We start from the raw sequence: 17,409 nt of genomic DNA on the forward strand, positions 1-17,409 counted from the left end.
TGGAGGATCAGAAACCAGTTATCACCTGGAAGGATTTTCCCTAAACCTCATACATCCTAGAATGCACAGGAATAACTTTTAACCCCATCCTGGGCAGCAAGTCTCTGCCCAGGTGAGAAACACAGCCATCTAGGGAACTCTGCTCTCCCCACCTCACTATCACGGTTGATCTAGGAAACCTTGCCTAGAGAAGATGGCAAGGTCAGATGAATCACGCAGGTGGCTGAGGCCAGATAAGCTCAGGAGAGCCAGATCACAAATCCTCAGACCTACCTCTCTGTTCCACGACCACCACTAGACAGACAGACAGACAGAGACAGAGACAGAGATCCTGGTTTGTACCGTGTTATGGTTTTGAACTTGGAAGATCTGGTTATGAATCCCAGCTCTCCTGTTAAACTAGTCAGGTGATCTTGAGAAGTTAAGCCTCACCTTTAAAATAAGCTTAGCTTTAAAGAAATGATTTAAGTTGTGTCATCTATAAAGCACTACACTCTTGCAAAATTGTTATTTTTCTATCTAATGTTGACCTCAGCTTCTTTCTGTACTTATTGTCCCAACACGCCATCAAGCATCGAGCAGCCCCCTCTTTTGGTTAAATGGCTTTAATTAGTCACTTGTTTAACCTTGACATTATCCATGAAGGCTCTCTAGACCAAAATAATCTGGGGAAAACACCTGTTCCAAATATGAATATTAACTTACATTTTCTTAATATTGTTATAATTTTTGGTGCTTTCACATACATTGGAGTCATTGTAAAGGTATATTTAATACAGAAATTCAATTATGTGTCTTTAATAAAAAGGAGATCAGGAGAGTGAGAAACCCCCACACACACCTCCCCTCCTCCCATCCCCATTCCAGCCAATCTCATCCGAGTCTTCCCCACAGAAAGGAAGACCAGAGCAGGAATCTAAAGAGAAGCAAAAAAAGTAAATTCCTTGTTCCTGGTTTTTGAGCCTCAAGGGCATCTTACTGATTTAAGGCTTATCTAAGTAATTTTCAAATGTAATTTGTTTACACTCGATTTTTTACATTACTCTTTGACCCTGTATATGATGGGGCTCAAATATATCTGATATTACTCAATATTCTCCACCACACTTTGAGGCTATAAGTGCATGTCCACCCTACTCTCAGGTAAGCAAACTATAGTTCCGAGAGGGTAAGTGGTTTATCCAGTCAAGGTTTCACAGCTGGTGAGGCCTTGAGTCAGACCAATTTGCTGACCAGAGATTATATTTATTGCAGGTTTATGCTTAGCTGTGACAGATATCATTTCCAGAATGATAGGAAAAGGAGACCAAAAAGGTGTTCTAATACCTATTTTCAGAAAACTCTTTTTAAAGTATAATATACATAGAGAAAAACGTATAGCTGAATGAATTTCTCACACACACACACATACACACAAACCTGTGGAAACAGATGAAGAAAACAAATATTGCTGGTCCCTCAAAAGCCCCCCTTGAATCCGTTTCCAGTCATTATTTCTCCAGGAGGATATCTTCACTCTAACACATGAGTAGTCTTGCCTGATTTTTAACCTTATATAAATGGAATTGTGGAGTGTGTACTCTTTGTGCCTGGCTTCTGTGCAATATTATGTTTATGAGGTACGTCCATATTGTTACATGTCATTATAAAGCGTTTATTCTCATCTCTGTGTAGAATTCCACTGTATGAATACACCATCATTTATTTATCCTTTCTGCTTTTGATAGGCATTTGGATAGTTTCTAACTATTAAAAATAGTACTTGTGGTAGCCAGGCTCCCAGAGGACCCCCAAAATAACTGCCTCCTGATATTCACGTACCTCCTACATTGTCTCAGGTTGCTTTGTGTGGCCGATGGCAGAAGTGATGATATGTCACTTTTTTTGCGGTACGCAGGCCTCTCACTGTTGTGGCCCCTCCCGTTGCGGAGCACAGGCTCCGGATGCGCAGGCTCAGCGGCCATGGCTCACGGGCCCAGCCGCTCCGTGGCATGTGGAATTTTTGCGGACCGGGGCACGAACCCGTGTCCCCTGCATCGGCAGGTGGACTCTCAACCACTGCACCACCAGGGAAGCCCTGGTATGTCACTTCTAAGACTGGGCTATAAAGACACTGAGACTTTCACCTCGGTGCCTCTCTCTCCCTCCTTTCTTTGGGGGAAGCCGTCTGCCACGTTGTGGGGACACTCAGGCCACCATGGAGCGGCCCATGTGGGGAGGCACAGAGACCTCCAGCTAACGGCTAGAGAAGAGCTGAGACCTGCCAGCAACTACCTGAATGAACTTGAAGGTGGATCTGTGTCCCCAGAAGACAGCTTGACCAAAACCTCATGAGAGACCCTCAACCAGGGCTGCATTACGTGATTATATGACTTTAGCGGTATCTTGGCACTCGTGTCTCATGGGCCCTTTCCTCCACTAAGAAAAAAAAAAAAAAGATGATTTTCATTTATTGCAAGAAGGAATTTGTACTGACAAGCACTGTGAGCTACAGGCACTGCACGAACTGTGCCTAATGGGTGAATTGGCCCTTCATCCAGCTAAGCCGAAAATTCCTGACCCACAGAAACTGAGATAATAAATGTTTGTTGTTATAAGTTGCTAAGTTTTGGAATAATTTGTTATTCAGCAAGGGATAACTAATATTGTGCTATTATGAAATTTCTTCTACATGATTTTTAGTTACATACTTACACATCTCCTAGGTTGAGAAAGACCTAGGAGTGGAATCCCTGAATTAAATAAAGGATGGGTAATGTGTTCAGCTTTACTGCCAGTTTTCAAAAATGTTTGAATCAATTTATTCTCCTACCAGCACCATAAGAGAGTTCTGGATGCATAACGTCTCGATCAATTTTTCTCATTTTCCATCTTTTCCATTTTAGTCATTCCAGTGGTTATAACATTCACTTTTAAGTATATATTTCAGAAAGGCGATGCCCCACCAGAAACTGGGACATGATAGGGCAGAGCAGGCTAGAAAATGGGAGATTAGAGTGGAAACATAAGATTTAGATTTGGGCTTTGAAAAAGCAAAGCAGCAAGAAATAAATTCTTAGGGAAGTGCTCTGAGACCAGGAGCTCCCAGGCTAGACACTGGGAGTTTAACTCATAATGTGAACAACAGCATTTACCAAGCACTTACTATACTCTAAACATTACTGTCTGAGATTTGTTTGAATGGATGCTCTCACTTGATGAAGTAGATCCTAATATTATCTGTATTTTACAGATGAGGAAACTGAGAGGCAGATTAAGCCAAGTAATTGAGATCCCACGGCTAGTAGAGTAGGGTCTACTACTTAATTGGAATGCCTGTACTCCCAGGTACATGGTAACCTTTCAATACCTGATACTTGAACAAACATCCCAGCAGAAGCTGAGCAACACAGGGTCAAGAGTCTAAGCTAACGCTAAAGACCAAGTCAACAGTTTTGAGAAGCTAGAACTGAAAATGCAGATGACCTCTGAACCATCTGCCACCAGAAGCCTGGTCTTCTTCTAATATGCAGCATTTTCCAAATATCTACAGACTCTTATTAGCGAACCTGGGACCGCCTCAGGAGCCCAGCTTCATCTGCCACCAAAGCTGGTGCTTTCATTCCCAGCCTCCTTGAGTTTCCTGTGTGGAAAACTCAAGACTCAGAATAACAGCCAGCCTCAGCCTGAAACTGGAGGCAGGGTACAACAGTGCATAGCAGAAAAACTTACACTTTAGGGGGAACCAAAGAAGGCTTCCTTAAGGCAGTGACTTGACGAGAGTAAGACTATTAGAAGAGTTAGCCAGGTGCAGGGAGTAAGAAGGAGCAATAAGGGATACTCTCAGAGGGAACACCATGAGTGAATGCTGAACAGTCATGGATAGAGCCAGCCTTCAGCCTCTCTGCCTCACTGGATCATTGAAAGGCAAAAATGAAAGAACTTGTTACGGGGATTTGTCAATTGCAAAATTCTGTCCAAGCAAAGAGGCTCAATAACTCCAATATCCACAGGGCTCAAACTTATCACCAGAGAATCAAACATTCAGGTTCTAAAGGAGCAGAAACACTTTACTTCAATCTATGAGTTCTACGGGGATCATGAATAAAAAATATTATCATAACTAAAATCTTCTTCCTCCTTATGATATCAATACCTATCTTCCCTGAAGATAGTGTAACACTGTGGTTAAAGCCATGAACTCTAGAGATGAAGCACCTGGTCTTGAAATTCGGCTTTCTCACTGTGTATCTCTGCACAGGTCAACTTCTCCATGCCTCAGTTTCCTCATCAACAAAATGGGAATAATAATGGTATACCTCATAGGGTTGTAGTATTAATTGAGTTAATTGATATAAAGAACTTTATGTCAAAGACTGGTACTCAACATATTAGGTAGTACTTTTATCTATCTTAAAATTAATTTTAAAGCTTAGCTGATGCGTGATTTCAGTGAGTTTTTATGACATTTAAAACTACAGAAGCTGCAAGAAAGTCAGTTTAAATGGGACATTTGTAGAAAAATAGCAGTTTACCTCAGGAGTGAAACTGCAAACACTGAGAGAAAACAAGTTGACGCAGGAATTTGTATTAGGCCATATCTGTCAGGAACTCACCCCCTCCAAATCCATGTACATATCAATGTTTTGTTTTCTTAATCAGAAGTTCCTTATGTTCAGCATATCCTTATCCAAATTTATATATCTCAGAAAAACCTTAAAGCTATCATGCAATCTGATAGAGGGCCGGTTAGCATTTACATTGGTGCTTAGATGTAGACATAGCATTTTCACTTGCATCACCTCGTTAACTCCTTCCAGAAGCTGTATGAAATATTATTCTCATTTATAGATGAGGAAATGGGGGCTTGGAGAGGTGAAATGGTTTACTTGTGATCCAACAGGTCATACCTGACAGAAATAAAACTCACAAACAGATCCAGGTCTTTGTCGTTCAATTCCATCTTGTCCCTGGACCCTGAGGTTCCTATAGGATGCCCACCCTTAGGGGTCTATGCCCCTTGGCCATGCAGCTAAGGATGTTTCAAAAGTCTTAAAATGGGTTATGCCTACAGCTATGCTTTACTGTTCTTTCTGACTGGACACAGACATTTTTAAAAAGTTAAGGTGGTAAGCTGAGATTTGTATCAACATCTAAAATAAGCATATACACACCATTGTAAAGCTATTATACTCCAATAAAGGTGTAAAAAAAAAGTGTATAGTTTTAAGTCATATAGAAAATATAACATGATTATGCAACACACAAATTTTACTAACGAGATCTTATTGCTTTTGAGGATTTTATTTTGTTTTGTTTAGTTTTTAAATAATAGAAGCTTACGTCTCAACCAAGAGATCATTTTGATCAGTGGTTCCTAAATGCCTGTCCATGCACTAACTACATCAGATCCACCTAGCAGCTCTACAAAGACCAGGATGCACAGGTGCTGACCCCAGAGATTCTGGTTCAGTAGATTCAAAGTGAGACCCAGAATCTGTATTTTAAAACAAACTGTCCCAGGAAATGTAAATTAATAAGCACAATATGATACCATTTTATTTCTCAATAGATTTATAATAAAGTAGAGGATTAATAAATACAAGTACTGGTAAGGATGAAGAATCAGGTAATATGGCCATATTTTATTAAAACTTAAATGTGTATGCTCTTTATCCCACTTTTGGAAATGCATGATAGCTATAGATGTAATAGAACTACGTGAGTATTTATTTCTGCATTGCTAGCTTGTGCACACACATGCACCAAAACAACCTTTGAATGAATTATGGTGCCTCTATATTATGTATACCATGTAGCTAATAAAATGAATAAGGCAGACTGGTATGTACAAATGTTAATTTGGAAGAATGTCTATAATATACTATGTGAAAAAGCAAGTTTTCAGCTAATATTTATCATCCAATACCATTCTTATAAAATAAACTGGAAGTGTATTTGAGCACATTTAAACAAAGAAAAATTATAGAAGAACACATGGTGTGTCATTAAGTGTGGGTACACCACTGGGGTGTTACTTCAGGGAAAAAGAAGAATTTTTTCTTTAGACTCCTCTATACTGTTTGAATTATTATAATGAGCAATAATTAAAAGGATATAGAACGAGGGGGAAAATAAAGTGGTACTTGGAGAAATACCACAAATACAAATAAAGCACTTATTGAGTCTGGTTTGCAGCAATGTTAGGGAATTGCTGACTCACACCAGCTCCCTTCCAAGATGAGGTTCCTCTCTGATTACTCATTCACTCGTTCACTCATTTGCTCAGTATTTACTGAGCACTCACATCGAGGTATTGGAAATTTAAGAAGAAATTAAGTGAAAAGAAATATATTGTGATTGAATTAAGTCTGGCTCAGGTATTCAGGTATAATCTTACAAAAAGAGTAAAAGCCTATAGGGTCAACTTCCCATTCTATGTGTTAACCTCATGTATTTGGATTCCAGTACCTCTGGTATCACGATAGAATGGGAACACAATGTCTGTGGTAATCTGGAATGAATACATATAAGAATCTTGAGTGTTAAAGTAACCGGAGTACAACATAGACTATTGGTTTCCCCTTCCTTTCTAAGTTAACCACAGATGTTTATAGGACACAGCCTTATGTGTGTTTGGTCTCATTGCATTACTTGTGGTACAACGTTGGTAAATTAATGAATCAGTAACAATTCAGAATATTCACTCAGGAGGCAACAATATCCTAAAAAAATACTCTTTACCTAGGAAACTTGAATAGTAGTAGAGATAACCCAGGCAGGGCTGCTGAGAAAGCCCTTTGTGCTGTTTTAATGGGGACCATCCAGCATTGAGTCACAGTGGATCTGACACTCAGAGCTCTCGGGTTCTCAAGCATTTTCATCAGGAAGTGTAGGCCACGTCCAAAAAAAATAGACTTACACTTTTGCTCCATCTCAGCCTCCTATCGAGAAAAGCAAACACAGATGATTTTCCATTTCAAGTTCAAATACAGAATGGATGGCTTTTTGTTTTGCTTGACTGGGGTAGTTAATGAGAGTTCAGAGACTGGCAGCTTGCCAGACATAAATCAGTTGTGATCACATTGTCGTATGAACCCAGAAAAAGAAATAGAAGAGAGGGAAGGGGTAGAGCCAGAAAAACTGTACATTTGGGAAAGGCGTGACTGTGATCACTGGTATTTCAAGGTCCGGAACACATTGCTTTTCTACAGAGAGTGGCTAGTCCAGAGAGAAAAGGGACATTTGGAGGCAAGATATGTGTTGCTTCACTCCTCTGCAACTAGACTCTATAATGAAGTGTTTGCATCAGAGGAAGGCTGACGACACATTTTAGCGCTTTCACAGTTCTAACTTAATCATGGCAGGAAGGTTTCCTGCTACTGGGAGAACAAGTTGCGTCACTAGGAACATCTGACTCCAGGATCCAGTGTCAATCACTTTGCCTAAGGTCATTAAAAAATACTAGGGTGTCACCTTACAACATAAAGGCTTTGCCCAAGTGACAATTAAGGGGTAACACATAGCATGATAAATAATTGAACAGGTGGATTAGAGAAATGTCTTTCCTGTGCAAAATGAGATGGGTGATTGCCAGTCATAAATCCAGCCTCTTTGGCCACATTCCTCCACAACCCGGAGTTCTAACCAGTCAGACTGCTCTATTTTTTTCAGTTTGCCTTTTTTGGTGGTTCAAGGAGTCTCTGGCCTCATGGAATCAGACAAGCTGTAAAGAAAGGCAGCACCTCAGGAGAAGTTCCCGAGAGCAGTTTTCAAGGGTCTCCTGCTAGTGACAGGTTGCAGGGACTTGCCCACTGGGTGGAATAATATTTGGATGTGGTTTGTGCAGGACGAAGTCTGCTGTGGATCAAGTGGATTTAAGAAATGCCCTGTTTGACTCGCTAGTGTCAAAACACCTGTGAAGTACAACCTGAACGTCACCTTTCATACAGGGCCTCACATTTGAGTTTTTAGCTTCCTTTCACCCCAGACCAATAACAGTTTAATCCTCCCAAAAGGGGACACAGGGTGCTGATTTACCATGCCTTTCACAGCAGTCCAAACAGGTTTGCTTATTGATGTCCTGGAAATATTTAACACCAGAAAATTCCTGAATCCTTGACTTGGTAACTGCCTATCAATAGATGTTTTTCCAATAGAGGAAAAAGAAGAGAGAGAGAGAAGGAATGAGGAAAGAGATAAAGAACACGGTGACTTTTACAAACAAGCCATCATCCTAGTTTCTATTTGCAGCCCAGTGGCAGTATTTGCAGTTCTCAGTAAAAATACAACCCTTGAACTTGGAACTGCCGATACCACAGAATATTTTTAAATGGTAACGAAAGGAGTCTGAGCACTCAGACTGGCAACCCGCAAAGTTCCTGGGCCACACGGTGGATAGTATTTGAGATTCACCAAGCAGACAGACCCCTGTTTCACCAGCTAGGTCAGGTAAAGAAGACAAGTTGGGACAAAAAGAAAGGCAGACGTAGCAGATTCCCCATCTTCTACAACAGAAAAGTTAACCACGCTAGAATTGTGCAGAGGCAGAATGTGAAGAAAAATAGATTTTTTTTAATAAAAAAATTTACGAGGGAAATTTCAAACATATACTAAAACAAGAGAAAATGGCATAATGAAACCCCAGGTACCCATCAACCAGCTTCAACAATCATCAACTCACAGTCTGTTTTGGTTCATTTGTACTCTCCCCCAACTCCCATTTACCACCAGATTATTTCGGAGTAAATCCCAGACAACGTGCAATAGATGATTTAAAAGGCAAACTTTTATAAGGTTTATGACTTGGTTAGTTAGTGAAGTTAAATGCTGTAGAAGACCAATTAGGATAATTCATTTTGAATAGATACTCTAAGAAAAGTTTAGACAAACTTTCCCTGAACTTTCATACTAACTAAAAATTGGCTTCACATTAGTTACGTAAAACTTTTCTTACGGGTGCTGTCTGATGGCAGGTGAACAGCAGACCTATATGCAGATAAACAGCCGACCTATATGGTCTTGCAGGAGTTGTAGCTTAGGAGAAATAAGGGTGGAGTGTAATTGAGAAGGGTGCTGACCCAGGAAAGGGTGCAAAATGCAGTTTGAGATTACAGGGGGCATGGAGGGGCACGGAGATCAGAGAGTCTTTGCCGGTAACTACGTGGTCTGTAGCCAAAGCTGTTCTTTGATCTTCATCCTTCAGACCTTATTATTAATCTCCCCAGAGGGCAGCCCTTTCCCTCCTCACACACCCAATCCAATCCGGAATCACAAAAGGGCAAGGAAGGTTGGGGGTGAGCATCTGAACATATTAACTTCCCTGGGCTGCTCTGTAGCTCTACCTCCTAGCCTCTACTTCCTCATCTGTGTAAAGCAGAGAAGTGCAAGTAAGGCGCTCAAAACACAATGGAAGTCCATTTGCAGTGTGTGTAGTATATGCAAGCACAGATTTAGCAAAGATAAAATTCCAATGTTGCTTAAGAAGTTTTTGTTGTTATTGTGTATAGATTAATCAATCCCAAGGTTAATCCTTTGCAACATCTCACCTCCCCCATACATTTAATTACATCTGGATAAATAAAAACTAATTTATATGTATACATATTTCTAAGTTATATATAACTAAGTTATATATATTTTCACAGTTGCATACATTCAACTCAATGGATTTTTAAGCTCCTGCTATATAAAAAGCACTGTTGTAAATGCTGGGGGCAATAAAAAGTTGAATAATAAATGATCATTGGGCTCAAGGAGGTTGCAATGTAACAGGATTCTTAAGGCAAGTATCTACGTGGCCATAATGCTACAATAAGAAAAATACAAGAAAAGGAAACAAATGTGAGTGACAAAAAATGTTATCAGCAGGTGATGAAGATGCAAAGAAGGGAACTGTCACTAATTGATGGAAATGGAGAAATGAATCCTAAAAGGTGTCTTGGAAGGAGTGCCATTGACATGGGCCTTGAAGCTGGGGCAGGAGTTCAGTTAGTGAAATTGAAGTTGAGGGGAAGAAAGCATTTCAGGAAGAAAGAAATGTGAAAAAAAAGGGAAATATAGTACAAGTGGAACGTATTCAGGGAAATGCACACAGGCCACATTGGCAGGAGTAGAACAGGATATAAAAGGCAAGCTGATTGTATCAAGGCAGGTAGCAGAGAACTTCAGAGAGAGTTAAATACACAAAGCCTGAAGCAAGATTACTTGAACCTAGCTCCGGCCCTGAGCTGAGTGATCTTGGATAAATCACTGAGACCTTAACCTTCAAGGTCTTTGTCTATAAAATCAGGATATGAACAGTGCCCATCTCTGGCTACTGTTGTTTCATTACCTTATCTGTGCAGCATGATGAGGTTTCCTGGATGGTGCAGGAGAGGCAAGGCCACTTCAGTTCACAGTTGTGTTGGGGATCCTTCCACCTACCACCCCAGACATGAGCTGATCCAGATAGGTTTGAAGCCTGGAACCGCTCTAGAGAAGTAGGAGATTCTTCTGGAAGATGGCTTTTTGGTTGCTGGCAGGACATCAGAGCTTTGCCTGGATGGAAAGCATGTTCACAATCCCAGGGAGGCCCAGCCAGCAGCAGTGCTTGTGTTGACTTTGCTGGGCGGGCCACCTGCAGGTTACTGGCTGGAGAGGGACCCATGTTCTGAGATCAATGTCGGGATCGTCCCCTTTTCAGTTAGTTTGCCTTATGACACAACCAGCTCTGTCTTCAGCACACTCCCAGCCCCAGGACCTAGAGCGCTTTCCAGTTGAAAAAGTCTCAAATGTGGAAAGAAAAAGGGGGGGTTGGGTGGTGGAGGGTGTGTGAGAGGTAATGGGAGCTGACAGCACTGGGATGGATGGGTCACCTCTCTGCTCTGTCCCCTTTCCAGGGTTATAAGATCCTTTCCTCCTGGAAGGGGTGGAGTGACAGCTGATGCCAATTTAGTGGTCACAACTGGATGTCTCTCCCTTCCTGGAAGGCCTGGTGACATCTCTCCTACCATTGTGATTAGCAAGAAAGCATTCACAAGGATGATTATCTAATCAGGGAATTAGCCTTGATTCATGCAGTGAGAATGAGGAGACTCTTAAAAAGTCTAACAGAAAAAAAGGTCCATATCAGGAAATAGCACCAGTAGTCATACCCTGACTATTACACACAAACATATTAAGATTTGGGGCAATTATTTGTAAACAATTATCCAATCTAATTGGCAGATATTTATCTTGAGCACCTACTCCACTTTAAGGTGCCAATTTCTCCTACTTGATTTCTTCCCTTCCAGTCACTGTACTAATTTCTTGGTTATGGTCTAGGGGCCATTTGATTCCAAATTCCCTGTGGTGCTTGTTAAAAGTTGAGATTTCTGAGCATCACCTTAGATCTATGGCATCAGAATCTACAGGGAGTGAAACCAAGGGATCTGAATTCAAAATATTTTTATTAAGAAAATTTCAAGCATATTTAAAAAGTAAAGAGAAAAATATAATGAACCACCTGCCATGGACTTGTCACCAGCTTTAATTATTATCAACTCCTGGCCAATATTATTTGATTAATATCCTCTCCCCAAATTATTCTGAAGCAAGTCCCAGATATATCATTTCATCTGAAAATATTTCCATCTCTAAATAATAAAGACTTTTAAAAACTCTAAATACAATTATTATTTCTTAAAAAATTAAGAATATTTTTATACCAAACTAGTCAGTATTCAAATTTCCCATGTTGCCTCACAATTTTCTGAATCAAAATCTGAGTAACTTTCCTGCATTTCAATTGGCTAATATATCACTTAGCTCTTTTTTTCTTTCTCACTCTTTTCCCCCTTTATTTCTTATTTGTTGAAGAAATTGGGTTGTTTGTCCTGTAGAGTTTCCCAGAGTCTGTATTTTGTTAGTTACATCTTTGTGCTATCATTTAATTTGTTCTTTGACCCCTGTATTGTCTTTAATTGATATAATAATGTTATATAATAATTAAATTTACAATTTATTATGTATTTACTTATAATTATACAATAATTTCCTTATTACCATTGAAATGTAAAACCTTGATCAGATTCAGATGTGATGTTTTTGTCGAGAATACTTCCTAGGTGGTGTGAAGTATCGAATACCTCCATCTGGGGGCACTGCATGTCTGGTTGTGTTTTTATAATATTAGTAGCTATTGATGAACATTGCTCAGTTCCATTAACTCATTGGGAACTCCAGTTCTTTATTTTTAAAGCAATGCAAGTAAATTTTACACACCTTAAAACTCAAGGGTTTTACTTTAGTCCTTTTTCCATTCTGCTTACACAATTACCTTACCTTACCTTACCTTATTTGCCCTCTAATAAACTCTTCTAATAACAGATTGAGACCAGCAAGACAACCCTTTGGCATGTGGGAAGACCACAGTGTTGTATTTATCATTACTTTTTAAACTTAAATATGAAATTAATATGATCAATACTTCATATATGAATCCATCAAAATACTGAATAAGATTTGTAATTAGGTGGACATACATTTGGGGAGTAACTCAAAAATATTTGATGGCATGCATGATCAAGAAGGTTGGGACACTGTAGCCTAAAGAATGGAGCCCACATCATTGAGCTTGTCAGATAGGTACCATTCCCCCAGCTTTATTTCCGACCGAGGTCCATCCCCTCACATCCTATTTCGTAGAGACAGCGGACTTCAGCCACTGCTCAGTATTTCGTGTTCTTTCACACCTCATCGTCAATGCATGTGCTTGCTCTGTGCCTGTATTGCCCTTCTTCCAGTTCAACACCTGACAAGTCCCTCTCTATTGAAGCTTAGCACAAGGAGGAACTTTTCCCTTCAAGCCCTAATGAACATGATGCATATCTTCATTCTGGCTTTTATCTTTTGGCAATGTGATCGTTCTTTACATGTTTGTCTTTCACTAAGAATGACATCAATATGAGCAGAGGGGCTGTGTCTTTTGTCTCTGTATATTTTGTCTCTGAGTATTCTTCTCTGTATTCCTAGCCCAGGATGGGGCACATAGGGTATACACTTAGAACATGTTAAGGATGATGAAGAAAGATAAGATTTGAGCTTGATATGGACAAGCAGAGAGAAGTAAGGCACAGCAAAGAGATAATTGTGAAAACAGCAAGGTACTTTGGGGGATAGATAAGTTAGGATCCTTAAGGTTTAAAGCAACAGAAACTAGCTCTGTCTGTAAGAAGGACAATGGAAATGTATTGGAATAACATCAGTGGCTTACAGAATCATCAGAAAGCGGGAGGACCAGGCTTAGAAAAAGGTAGGAAGCAAACATACTTCCCCAAAGCCTAGAAGCAAGCAGCACAATAGTCTTTCAGCCAGAAGAATCTAGCCAGGATGCTGCTACAACGGCCATAGGACTCAGCCAATGCCACCCCCACCCCCACTGTAAGTGAATTCCAACTGCTTATCTATCTTTGCACCACTCACTTAGTAGTCATTCTCTTGGATGGGAGCATATGATTGGCTAAGGCTAAGTCCGTTCTCATACAATGGGAGCAAGGAGGGAAGAGATGGTGCATTTGACCCTGTCTCCCACCAAGAATAACATAATGGGAGGATTCTCCCCCAGATAAGAAGGTAAGGTGGTTGAACTGTGGGATAGCCAAAAATAAAAGTACATTTTACTTTAAAAATAAGTAAATTATATTGACATTAAGGCAAAGAATTCATCTAGGGGAATGGTGAGAGATGTCTAGAAAGATAGGTAGGAAACAAGGAGTATAGTTCCTCACTAAATATCCAGGCAAAATAACTTAGTATTTATGCTGTAGACAATGGAAGAGCTCCTGAGGTTTATCCCTAGAGGAGTAATATTATTAAAGGAATTATTTGGATGATTAAGGTGATCCCTTTTGGAATGCTGGATTAGACAGGAAGACACTGAAGAAAGGGAGATCAGTTAATGAGTATTTGCAATAGTTGAGGCTCCAGAGATTAGTCATTAATCCAAAGTCTAGAAAAGTTGAGTTGGAGCCTCAAATATAAAAGATAAAAGCAGATACTAAGCCTGGATCAAGAGCCAAGCATTACAGACCAGAAAAAAAAAGTAAAGGGGAGACAGGAGACCAGACTTAGAAAGTCTCCAAGGAATTTTGCTAAGTGGACTGCTGCTCTCTGCACCTGTTGTTTCTTATTTAGACACAAGTGCTTCTACTCCTATCTGGGGATACCTTGAAGGCATCTCATGGCCTCCACCAGGTATTAGTGGAGATTGGGATAAGGGCTGGGTAGGAAAATGTGACGAATGATAGACTGATGGTATTACTAACAAAAATGTGGTGGGAAATGTGAAGGACAGGTCTGATGGAAAATGGTAACTTCCATTAGTCTAGGTACATAGAGTTTTGGGTACTAGAAAGGCTTGATGTAGAAATATCTGCAGGAAACTGGAAAAACAAGTTCACATCTCAAGAAGTGGTTTGGGGTGTGGGACGGTTGGCCCTTCTGGTTCATTCCTTTGCTCTGATTCTATAGCACTGGGAAGATATACTTAGTATTTAACCATGGAAGCAACAGTGAAGTCAGTCATTTAGACACTGGTTAGTACCATGGAATACATACATCTTTCCCAAAATGATTCCCTTGAGATCTCTAGGACATCTTGTGAAGTCTGAAGCTAGCTCCCCCAGCAGCCATGCTGATTTGGGGGGAACCTTCTAAGGATTTCTGCAAATGAGGTGCCTAGGCTCATATCAGGGACAGATGGTGATTATTTAGCATCCAAGGAGATGCCCACAGATTTCTCTTTTACCCAAAGTCACCTTTCCTGACTACCAACTTAATTAGCAGATTTTCTGCCTTAAAATCTGGTGGGCCAGGCCCATGCCATTCTGGCTCAGCTTACCCAGAATCAGAAACAGTACAACTCTCCTTCCACCAACATTGGTGCATTTTCCTGTGTCTCCTTCCTGTGTATTGTCATGTATTTGCACACACCTCCACCTCAATGCTAGCTACACCATGTTACAATTTACGCACCTATGTGTCTGTCTTTCTTGCTTGCCTATGAGCTCCAGGAAGGCAGGAACTTACTTATATGTACGTTCCCTCTCTTCTCTTTTCCCTCTCAGTATAGTGGTAGGCAGAGATTAGGTACTCAATGAATTCTCAGTTGAATGGACCTTATATAGCAGCCTCAGGGTTTGCTTTAAACTGCTCAGCCTGAGGCAACAGGCAAGAAGCATTTACATTGTTATTTTCCCTATTAGCTCAGTTTTACTTGGGAAAAAAGTCATAAGCACATTGAAAGATCAGACACTTTTACAATCTCTGTTGTTTAAAAGGAATAATTTATCTCTCTAATTTTAATCTGGCTCTCTACATCCCTCTGAATGGCCTATTAAAAACTGTGCTCTGTTTTTGCTTTTCACATCATCTTCCACAGTCAGGTTGCTAATCTCCCTGACACCTTTCTTGCTAGAACGGTCTGAGGCCCTCATGCTCCCTGACCCCACGCTCCCAGGGGCACTGCTCTTCCTTCCATTCCTCAACCTCAGACCCTCGGCTGGGAGTGGAGGCTTGTGTTTAAGCACCTTTGTTCTTCACAGGGCCTTGGAAACACTTCGAACCCTGGAGCCTGAGAGGGGAGTTGCTTATACCAGCTGAAACAATCACAGGATCCAGACTGGAGACAGAGAAAAAAAAAAAAGAAAAAAAAACCCTCTGCCTCCATTCGGTGGGCTCTCCATTCAGCCTGGGGTGGTGCAGGGTGGCTTGGTTTGTGAATCCAGTTAGCAGCAGCATTCCTGGAAAACTGGCCCGCTGCTGAGCTTTCTCGTGAACTTCATCCACCTGTCATGCTGGGCCTTGGAGAGGAGCCAGGGCAGGCAGGAAATAATAGGCTGCAGGATACCGGTGTGTGTCAGTGGCCCCGACCCTCCCATTCCTGAACACAGATGAGCCAGAAGCCTGGGAGGTGTCACCGTGCTGAGGGTGGGCTCAGGAGGCCACAGAAAGACTGGCAGAGGGCAGGGGAGGCCCAGAAGGCATGAGGGAGCTTTCGACTCGCAGTGAGCCCCTCTTCAGGACTGCGGAATCATCTCTGCAGGGAAATGGCTCTGGCTCTTGCTCAGACACATCCCTTTGTTCTCATTGACCTCATCCTGCATGCATCAGGCCCAAAGGAGAATGTCTGGGTCCTTCCCATCTCCACATCCCACACCCCCCGCTTGGCCTCTCTAGTTGGTCAGAGAATGGTCTACAATGACATCAACTGGCTAGAATTACATAAAACTTCCCTTCTCAACTCCCAGACTCCTGGATTCATACTTTGTTTTGTTTTTAATTTCCAAATGATTTCCCTTTGTCCAGCTGGGTTTCCCCCCTCCCCACCCCTATCTCCGTCAATTTAAATTTCCTATTTTCCATTAGCAGGTTTCAGGCAATGAGGTGGAAGAAGCATGGGTTCTCAAGGAGCTCTAACTCCTGAAGACAACTGACACTGGGAAAATTGAAATATTTTACTCTAGAAGCAAAGAACTCTTAGGTGTCTGGTGGGGTAGTATTAACTCAGTGTCAAGCCTGTTGTTCTGGGAAGAAAGAGGTTTCAGATGGTTCGTCCTCCTCGTAAGCCTTCTTACAGCCAATTCCACTGTGGGTGATGAAGGTGGGGAAAACGGGCATTTACCTGTGCGTCTGGATTCTGGGGATGAACCACCTGCAGGTGCCGTTCATAGATTTGAAATTAGCAAGATCACAGGCTAGAGTGTCTCAAATTCTAATGTGTCTGTGAATCACCAGGGGATCTTGTTAAGATGTTGCAGGTTGGGGTGGGGGCTGAGACTCTGCATTTCTAATTGGCTCTCAGTCTATATAGATGCAGCTGGTTCTCAGGCCACAATTTGAGTAGCTGGGCTACATTTACCTTGCTACTCAAAGTGTGGCATTTTGCTTACCTGGCAATTTGCTTTTTGGAGATTTATCCCAAAGGAACATGGATAATAAAGCTGTATTGGGGCAGGAAGTAAGATTGTGTGATGGAAAGAGGACTAATTGGGAGCAAAGAAACCAGTGCCATGTTCCAAGTTATGCAACAAGCTAACTGGGTTCATTTGAATAAGCTATAACCTCTCTGAGCTCCAAGGAAGTGGTTAAACTAGGTTGGCGAGTTCCCAGACTTTTCATATGGGACATGTGTTTGGAAAGCTCTCGCAAACAACAGAATAACCCATGTGGTCCTATCATAGACGAACGGATGATTTCCATTTATCCTTTTGAAAATTTAGAAAATGCACCAGGGCATAAACAGAAACACCTGTTTGGCAACCTCTGGATTTGATGGTGTCCAATCTCCCTTCTCAACACTGACATCCTATGATCCCAGTAACAAGCATAAAAGGGAAAGAGGAATGGATTTTCATTGTGTATGAAGTATAAATTTCTATCTGCAAAGGTTAGTTTAATCCTTGATAA

At 41.1% G+C, this 17,409-nt stretch overlaps 1 protein-coding gene across 1 annotated transcript in view; it reads right to left on the bottom strand.

Moving 5' to 3' along the window:
* Window positions 1-10,368, bottom strand: part of PCTP (phosphatidylcholine transfer protein) — an 83,687-nt gene extending 73,319 nt beyond the window's left edge. The window contains exon 1 of the mRNA XM_082680001.1: window positions 10,313-10,368. The gene's annotated coding sequence lies outside the window, so the exon portion shown is untranslated. The remainder of the gene's footprint in view (window positions 1-10,312) is intronic.
* Window positions 10,369-17,409: the final 7,041 nt, after the last annotated feature.

The sequence above is a fragment of the Grampus griseus genome (genome assembly GCF_964374135.1).
Source record: "Grampus griseus genome assembly, chromosome: 20".
NCBI classification, from domain to species: domain Eukaryota; kingdom Metazoa; phylum Chordata; class Mammalia; order Artiodactyla; family Delphinidae; genus Grampus; species Grampus griseus.